This window comes from Colossoma macropomum, unplaced genomic scaffold (genome assembly GCF_904425465.1).
Source record: "Colossoma macropomum unplaced genomic scaffold, Colossoma_macropomum, whole genome shotgun sequence".
In the NCBI taxonomy this organism is placed as follows: domain Eukaryota; kingdom Metazoa; phylum Chordata; class Actinopteri; order Characiformes; family Serrasalmidae; genus Colossoma; species Colossoma macropomum.
The window spans coordinates 59,852,872-59,861,475 of record NW_023494792.1 but is presented as its reverse complement, the minus strand read 5'-3'; positions in this window follow the sequence as shown (position 1 = coordinate 59,861,475).

Here is an 8,604-nt window from a genome sequence, read left to right as displayed (position 1 = left end):
CAGTTTCTCGTTGCAGATTAAACGTATCAGGAAACCAGCTGGAGTGATTATAAATGCAAATAGGTCTCCAAATTATCGATGTTCATCTTAAATCTCTCTCTTTGTCGTTTCGTTAGCTACTAGCTAGGCGAGACTGTTGTCTGTGTTGCTATGGTGACCAACAGTCTGCGCACCAACCTTCAGGATTAAAGGGTGTATCAGCAGTTCTATGTTAACTCCAGAGTTTAAGATCATTTATTGTGAAAACTGTGTTAGAACGATAAGAACAGCTCTATACATCACCAAAAAGGATTCTTGTGTTGTTACAAGCTTGACATCATAACAATTGTAGAACCCTTTTTGTTGTTACATAGAACCATTTTTAAACACATTCTGTTTAGAATAACATTGTCTGAAGACCCACTTCACCATGCAAAGAACCATTTTTGCATTAAATGTTCCATGTAGAACTCATGGCTTTAAATAGAACCATTCAATTTACTAAAAACCCTTGAAGAACCATCTTTTTTAAGTGTGTGGAGGAATTCTTAGCCTTTTTTTAGTCATTATTTCTTTGGCCCCCTTGGCCGTTGCCTGTGTGTGATCCTGGGAGAGGGGCTGTCAGGGCCACGTGTAGCGGGGTGGGGGCTGGAGAGGTTTCTCTGTGTGTTGGGTGGAAAATTCGATTAAGCGGTGGGCAAGCGTGGCTGAGCGTGGCCGCTGTGCGGCGGCTCGCGCGGCTCGGGCGCCCCAGTGTGCGCATTTGTTGGGGGGTTAAGTGCTGCAAGAAAGAGCTCCATTATCCGGAGTGAGAACTGCCCATGTGGCTGGCCGCTCGAACTGCACTCTCTCTCTCATTCATGGCCCCCGCTTTCAGGGCTCAAAGCCTCAGAAAAAGTTTCATTCTCTCTCTCCGACGACCTCTTCCCCCATCCTCCCCCTCCTCCCCTTCCCTGTAGGCCCCCTCCTCTCTCCTCCGCCTATGTCTCTGTCCTGCTCACTGCCCGGCCTTTTTCAGCGGAAGAAAAGGCAGCTTTAACAATGGCAGTGGAAGAAGGGACTGGGACAGATTCCGCGGGACCCCCGACGACTCCGGGCTGAGTGCTGTGAGACCATCCTCATGTGGAGCATGTGTGGAAGACTGCTTCCTCATCAATCACACACACACACACACACACACACAGAGAGACCACCCTTCATTTATTTCATTTCCTGTCAAAACAGCTATTAAGCACAAGTTGTTCACTGTTCAAGAGCAAAATTAAATTAGTTGACTTTTCCTAAAAAAATCATGCAAACTTATTGCCTTAAAAAATAACAGGTTCAAGCTTATATAACTCTCTATATGAGTTTTAGTTACAGTCTAGTTTTCAGTGATCCACACTTGTGCAGCGAGTCAGAATAACACATTAGGCCCAGTCATTATAAATGGTTTCCACTGAGCCATCGGTGCTCAGTGCTCTACTCTTACTAGTTCGGCTTAATCTTGAATTAGTTTGGTTAACTTGAATCAGTTATTATTTCATGTGTAATTAGACTGTTTGGTACAATAATAAATAAATGGCCTGAACTGTTAGAAATAAAGGTTCTGTTCAGGTACATTTTTTGTTCATCAAGATACAAACAGTGTAAATGTTCCCTCAAAGGTACAACAGTGGTTTTAAGGTCTGATTGTGAACCTTAAATATGTTTTTCCAGGTAAAAAGTTCGTATTTGTACCTTTTCATAACCAAATGTTTTAAAACAGAACAGTAAAATAAAAGCCTGGAGACGAGACGGGGTGTGTGGAGTCAGTACAGCTTAGAACATATCATTTCAGTGGATTATGGCTCAGTTACGTTCCCTGACTAAAGGTACTGAGATGTACCCTTGAGGGTTCCACCCCAGTGACAAGAGTGGGACTGACCCAGTGAATAGAATCAGCCATTTCTGAGACTCTAATAGCTTAATGCAGGTCTTCTGTTATAGCATTCATGGCTGCAGGCTGAACTGATCATGGTGAAAATAACAAAAACATCTAAAATGCAAACTTCAGATTTAACATGACAGCATGCTGTAACGCATGATAAGAATGATCAATTATTAAAAAATAAGAATTAATTAACAGAAACCAGCAGAGCGGCTAAGAATGCTGGGAAGCTTTTGGGCTCTTCTGTCTGTAGGACTGATCCAAATAAACTGATCTTAACTAGATTTACCTAATTAACTAAGGATTGTACAAGAATTTACATGTGTTACTAATTGGTGGTAGTAATTTTAACAAATCAGTAAACCCAAAACATTAAGTTAGTGCAATCACTGTGTTTTAGAGTCTAGATATAAGATGATCCAAATGTATAAGGAAGGAGAAAATAGGTGAACAGGACTTTCAAAAACTGGAGATACAAGATGATTAAAGCCTACAGAGAAAACGGGGCTCCTAACAACCACCTGGAAGAGCTGGTTGACCCCAAAACTGCCCTAATCAGATAAACAGCACTTAAAGCTTTCATCTTTGAGAGAGAGGAGAAAATCAAGCTGCTTCAGATCTGAAAACATCCACAGGTGTTTCTGTCCATCCTTCCACTGTGAGAAGACGACTCAGCGCTGTGGGTCTGAAAGGATGTGTAGCTGTCAAGAAGAACCTCACTGAGAAAAGGAGACGGACACATCAAACAAAGAAGCTGAACAATGGACTGATCACCCCAGAGTCCAGACCTCAACACCACTGAATGTGTTTGATTACTTCAGAAAATGATCAACCAGCTTCTAAGACTGAACTTTGGAGGTGTGTCTGCAGATTCTTTGAGGAACTGACAGTGACCATGTCTTCTAAAAAGAATAGTAGAATGAAAGGTTGGCCACAAAAACATTGAAAGAAAAAAAAAATGAATGGTGGTCTCTGAGTTTTGAACAGTATTGCATTTTAGTCACGTGGAAACGATACATACAGTAAATTTAGTTACATTTTTTACTTTACATTTTGTTAATTTAACATTGTTGGTTATCAGCTCTAACATCTTTATTCTGTCAGTCGCATTTTCTTCTAGACTGTGCAAAGACTGTGCAATGGCACCTTAAAATCATGGACTTATTACAACATCAGGATTACTATTCTGTAATTACATGAAAAACAATGCAAACTGCCCAAGTGTGCAAAACAAAGTTTACTCACACCAGTGAGTCCTGGCCATTTTAGAGGTTAAGGTAGCAAAATTCAGATCTTTGACAGGTTTGACATCAGTCAGAGAAATATTTCAAAGATCTTTCCTTCATATCCACTGTCACATGTACACTTCTATGACCTGCTTTATAATTCCATTATACCTGGTGTGGTGGCGCATGAGGAGTATGAGTCCCCCTGTTGGGTCTCGGCTCCTCTCAGTGTTTCTTCTTCACGCTCTTAGAGAAGTGTTCTTGCCACTTTCACTCTCAGCCTGCTCTGTTGTGCATATGGACCCAGACTTCTGCTTTGTGATAATATTTGCCGAGAAAACACACATTATATACATGCAAAACCTTGAACAATGCAGTCAAATTGCATATTTTGGTGTTTTTCTAAATGAAAATAAGTGAATGCATCATCTACAGGGAGCAAACTTGAATATTTTCTGCTAATTTTATTGCACAATTTCTATTCATTTGCTCAGATAAATGTATTGGAAAAAATAAAACGTAAAAAATAAAATGTACCTTGTCTTTTGGACATATTTTATGTTTTATTTTTTTCTCCAGTATGTTAAATTCTGCAAATAAGCAGCAATTGTGCATTAAATGTGCTAAAGTATGTTGTCTGCAGAGGATGTGTTCACTTATTTTCATTTAGAAAATCAACAACATATGGAAGTTGGCCAGGAGCTCCCAAATGCCACTATATATATTGTGTGTGTATATACATATATATATGGTGGATCATGGTGGATCATTCTCAGCACTGCTGAGAATGGACTATGAGCGCAGAAACAAGGAGGTGGTCATAATGTTATGCCCGATCGGTGCATATATATATATATATATATATATATATATATATATATATATTTTGCTGCCATTGGAAGAAAACCTTGTATCTCCAAAATGGTAACTTTACAGGAGACGGAAAAAAAATACTTTACTTTTAATGTAAGTCAATGGAACCAGACTTCTTTTCCAAGTAATTTCGGGCTGTTTCTTTTGGTCAATTCATCATGAAATTTGAGCACAATGTATAAGGCCAAGAGGCATTTTCAAATAATGTCAAAAAACTGAAAAATTGGCACTGGTATAAAATTCATGTGTAAGCAATAAAACAAAAATGATGTGGGATGAAAAGTAAAACATCAAGTCTTTACATTGTCTCTTTTTTTCTTATGTAATCCTAAATTAAACCCTTCGTTCAGATCTAAGGTTCATATATACATATTTATCATCCTGTACAGTAAAAGAGATCTAATCCAAGGCTTGTTTTTGTCTTTTAAATTCTGTTGAATAGTCAAATGAGCTGAGCAGACTGAACCCTAGCCAGAAGTATGACCCATGTTCAGTTCATCACTGAAGCTCGCTTACATGCAGCACAATGAGGAGAGCCTAGGATCATTCATTCTGCGTGGCGATGTTAACTATTAGGAAATGGGTGTTTTTCAAGAGCAATCCTTAAATGTCACAGAGCACATCTGCTGAAAGAGTGGAAGCATGCTAGAACAGATCTTCTGTGTTGGACAACTGTTGCGCCTCTCAATGCTTTCGCACATCCAGCGTCTGTCTGGCCATAGGCACGCAATTGTCTGCACTGCACTATTAATGATGCTTAATGACACTGCACTTTTACAGTATGAAGCTCTCTAAGTAGGCTTATTAAACTCTAAATGATGGTGAATGACTGTACAGCCATGTAATGACCCTGTGGATGCAACAAATGGCCCTTTAGGAGTCAACATGCAGAAGGCCAGAAGCCTGTTGAAGCTGGTCTGGAATTCATGCGGCTTACCACCATCACATGAACAGCAAAAGGTGCTGTCATTTATTTATAACCACATATTGTCCTCTGATGCTGGCCTCTTGGTGGTCCCTGCCTTGAAACGCTCCACTTTTGGGGGCAGATCTTTTAGTGTTATGGCCTTAAACTATGAAACTCTCTTCCTTTCTCTCCCCGCAACTGCTATACCCTGACCTCCTTCAGACTTAACCTCAGAACCTTCCTGCTTTCTCAATACTTTCTTAGTAGTGGTGCTTTATTAACCAGCTGTTGTTGGCCACAGCTATGCTGTACATAAAGAGAATTTTCACTCTATGCCTTACCATAGAACTTCTAGACAGGAGAATTACCACTCTGTAATGTCTTCCGGGTTTCTCAAACACTAGAGGGTGCTCACGAGCGAGTCCAAAATGAACGGGTTAAGATGGAGCATTTGAGCAAAATCATAGTTTATAAATGCTGAAACAAAAAAGAATACATTCCTTTTCTGAACACAGAACAGCATAAAACATTTGAACACTGCTGTTATATTTTTAAGAGCTTTTAAACTCGAGTTATAGGAGTTTAAAACGGCGCCTCATGTATGTTCATGACGTCAGTGAGTGCGAACAGCCAATGAGCTGCTCCGCTCGCCAACCAATCAGCACTCAGTAGCAATAATGCTAATCAATCAGCACTCAGTAGCAGTAATGCTGCCCAAAACCCGTTTGCTGTAGAAAAAAGGAAACTTACAGGTGATTTTTCTTTGCTTTTTTAGAGAAATACATCCTTCTGCTTTCTAAAATCAATTTAACTTCTCGGTTTTAGCTGTTCAGCTCCATTTACTCCCATTCATTGAGGACTCGCTCACGGGCGCACTCTGCTGTTTTGCAGTCCTGTTTTTGATATAACGATGGAAATAGGAAGTGGCCAGGTTCATCATAAACCGGCCCTAGCCTTATTCTCTCAGCCGTCAGCTCTCGTCTGACCCACAATTCTTCCTGCCTCACACACATATCCCCCTGGCAGAAACTAGCCCTGCCTTCACAATAAGAGTCCTTAACATAATAAACTTCATGAATAAATGCTGAGAACAATTAACCTGTCACAACATTTCTTGAACATGCTACAATATTTTACTAATCAGATTCACTGGTTTGTGACAGAGTCTTCAGACGGTATTAGAGCTAATTAAAGAGTATGTGATATGTACTGTAGTTAGAGACAGAGCAGATCCAGCACCAGGGCTTCATTCAGCCCCAAAGAAACATAGCAAAACATTTAAAAAGGGCTAAATGTTTAATTACGCAGTTCTATAACCTAAGAATAGATCAACCAGTTTGCATTGAGGTCCCTGTAGTTACTGAATAATAAGCCTTAGCTGGTTATAAACCTGGGATTTGAAGGGGTTAAACAGAAACAGGGGTGCGTTGAACACTGTTGTTTTTTCATTTTAGGTGAAAATACTCCAGTGTCACTCTTTGTAAACCAATCTTTTCAATAGAATGTCATTAATTAGTGACGCTGATGTCTATTAAAATTATCATAAGCACAAAACACTGAAGGCAAACAGTTTCCATCAGGTAGAACTGAGTGGCTCTGAAATCACTTTTTGTGAACAAGCAAAGTTTCAGTTTAAGATTTATTTGCAACTTTGTTACAAGTTTAAGTTTAATAAAAACTTGTTTTAAACTCAGATTCACAAATGAGTTTCCTTTACTAAACTGCGTCTGTAGGTCTCTGTTCATAAACATAAACTAGCCAAAACAAATGTACTATAACATGAAATGTGTTTGTATAAATTCAGGAAAAAGACACATCAGTCACAACTGCATATATGTACATATTTCTATATTGTGGTCTGTTTACACAAAGTTAGGTTAGTTCATCATTTATGTTGAATAGACGCTCCCAAAATTTTACGCTGCTGCACTGATGTTGAACCGTGTGCTGCACTGGGTCGGTATGACCAACAGGTCAAAACAAGCTCAAAACAAAGTGCATGCTGTGCCCTGATTGGTGTTCTTACTTCACGCTTCTTTTATTTTGACGTTTTGTTTTTATGCACACATAAGACAAAAGGAACGACAGATTTCTCATAATGTAGTGGAGTAAAAAGTGAGATATTTGACTTTGAAATGTAGTGGAGTCAAAGTAAAAAGTCGCCCAAAATGGAAACACTTCAGTAAAGTACAGATGCACGAAAAAACTAATGAATAGTAATGAATTACATTTACTTAGTTACTGTCCACCGCTGATTTTTGTTGACTTTTTACTTTTACTTTTATTTAGAACCATTTACAACACGTTCTCCATCATTCTGAAGAGCCATTTTACCATGCAAAGAACCATTTAAGCATAAAGTGGCCCTATACAGAACTCATGTTTCCAAATAGAACCATTCTCGTTACCAAAGAACCCTTCAAGAACCATCTTTTTTAAGACTGTATCAAACTTTTTGTTTTAAAAAAAGGAGAAATGAGAGTTTCTATGATATGGGCCCTTTAATAAAGAAATATTAGTTGGTATTGGCCAAACAATACTCAGGGTTTCAGTAAGAGTATTGGAAAACCAAAAGTGGTATTGTGTCCTCTTTAGCTGTAGTAGATGTGAGGGTAGTCCTACATCAAATTTGCTAGCTGTAGACAGTACTAATCTGTCAATCCCAAAGAAATCATCAACAAACAGATGTTCTAATACCTGCCAGTGTATCTTCTGTCATAATGTTGACATACAGTTCTCGGTTTATGGGTGAGGATGGAGTTGACAAACCTGATGGGTACAAAGATGGAGATTTTTAAAAATTTATGAATGGAAAATAACCCTGTGCATTGAGAATATAACTTTATGAGCCTATATAGCACTGAGGAAAAGTCAGCTATATTTAAATATCACTATTCTAGCTTAACCTCAATCTAAAATCACATCCTGGACTCTTTAAAGCATCACTTCAGAACATTATGCATGTTAATGGGAGTATGTATTCAGAAAGATGCTGCACTTCACCTTTCCAATATTTAGTCACATACTGGGTCCTTTCAGTCGTGGCTTCAGTCGTCTCCATTCCAGATTTTCCAGAAAGACAGATTCTCCACACTTTAAAACTTCAGCAGATGTTTCTCGGTCAGTCAGTGCAGGCCATGCTGCTTTCTTGTTTAATGGCGGCCTCTTGTGGTGGCTGGAGTCATTGCCGGTTCCTCAAAGCTCATTGGTTGCTGATTCACTTTGCCTCCTTTTGGCTTTCTAGGCCAAAAGGAATCAAGGAGAGGAGAGACCAGTAATGAGGAGCATTCACTTTAAATGTGACATGATCTTCAAGACGTTTTCACACTTCTGGAGATGGTGGTGGATAATGTCGTTGTTGAAGAAGGAGAAGAGAATGATGCTGCTGCTGCTGGTGATGGATGATGAAGAGGAGGATGGTGATGATAAAGTTCTATGTGATCTGGGCAGATATCCTGTACATTTTTGCATATAGATATTTATCTATATTTTATTTAGATCTTATTGTGAATCCTTGTCTATTTTGGCTGATGATGAATTTTGATGTGTAAATAGTAAAGTGTTCCTTAACTGAACTTCCACTGTTCATAACATTTTATATATACACCCAAGTGACAGGACAAGCTTCAACCACCAGAAGGTGACAACCAAAATCATGCATGCACTATTTGGTGCAGTTGCATGCAAAATTATGTTTTGTTGGTCAAATT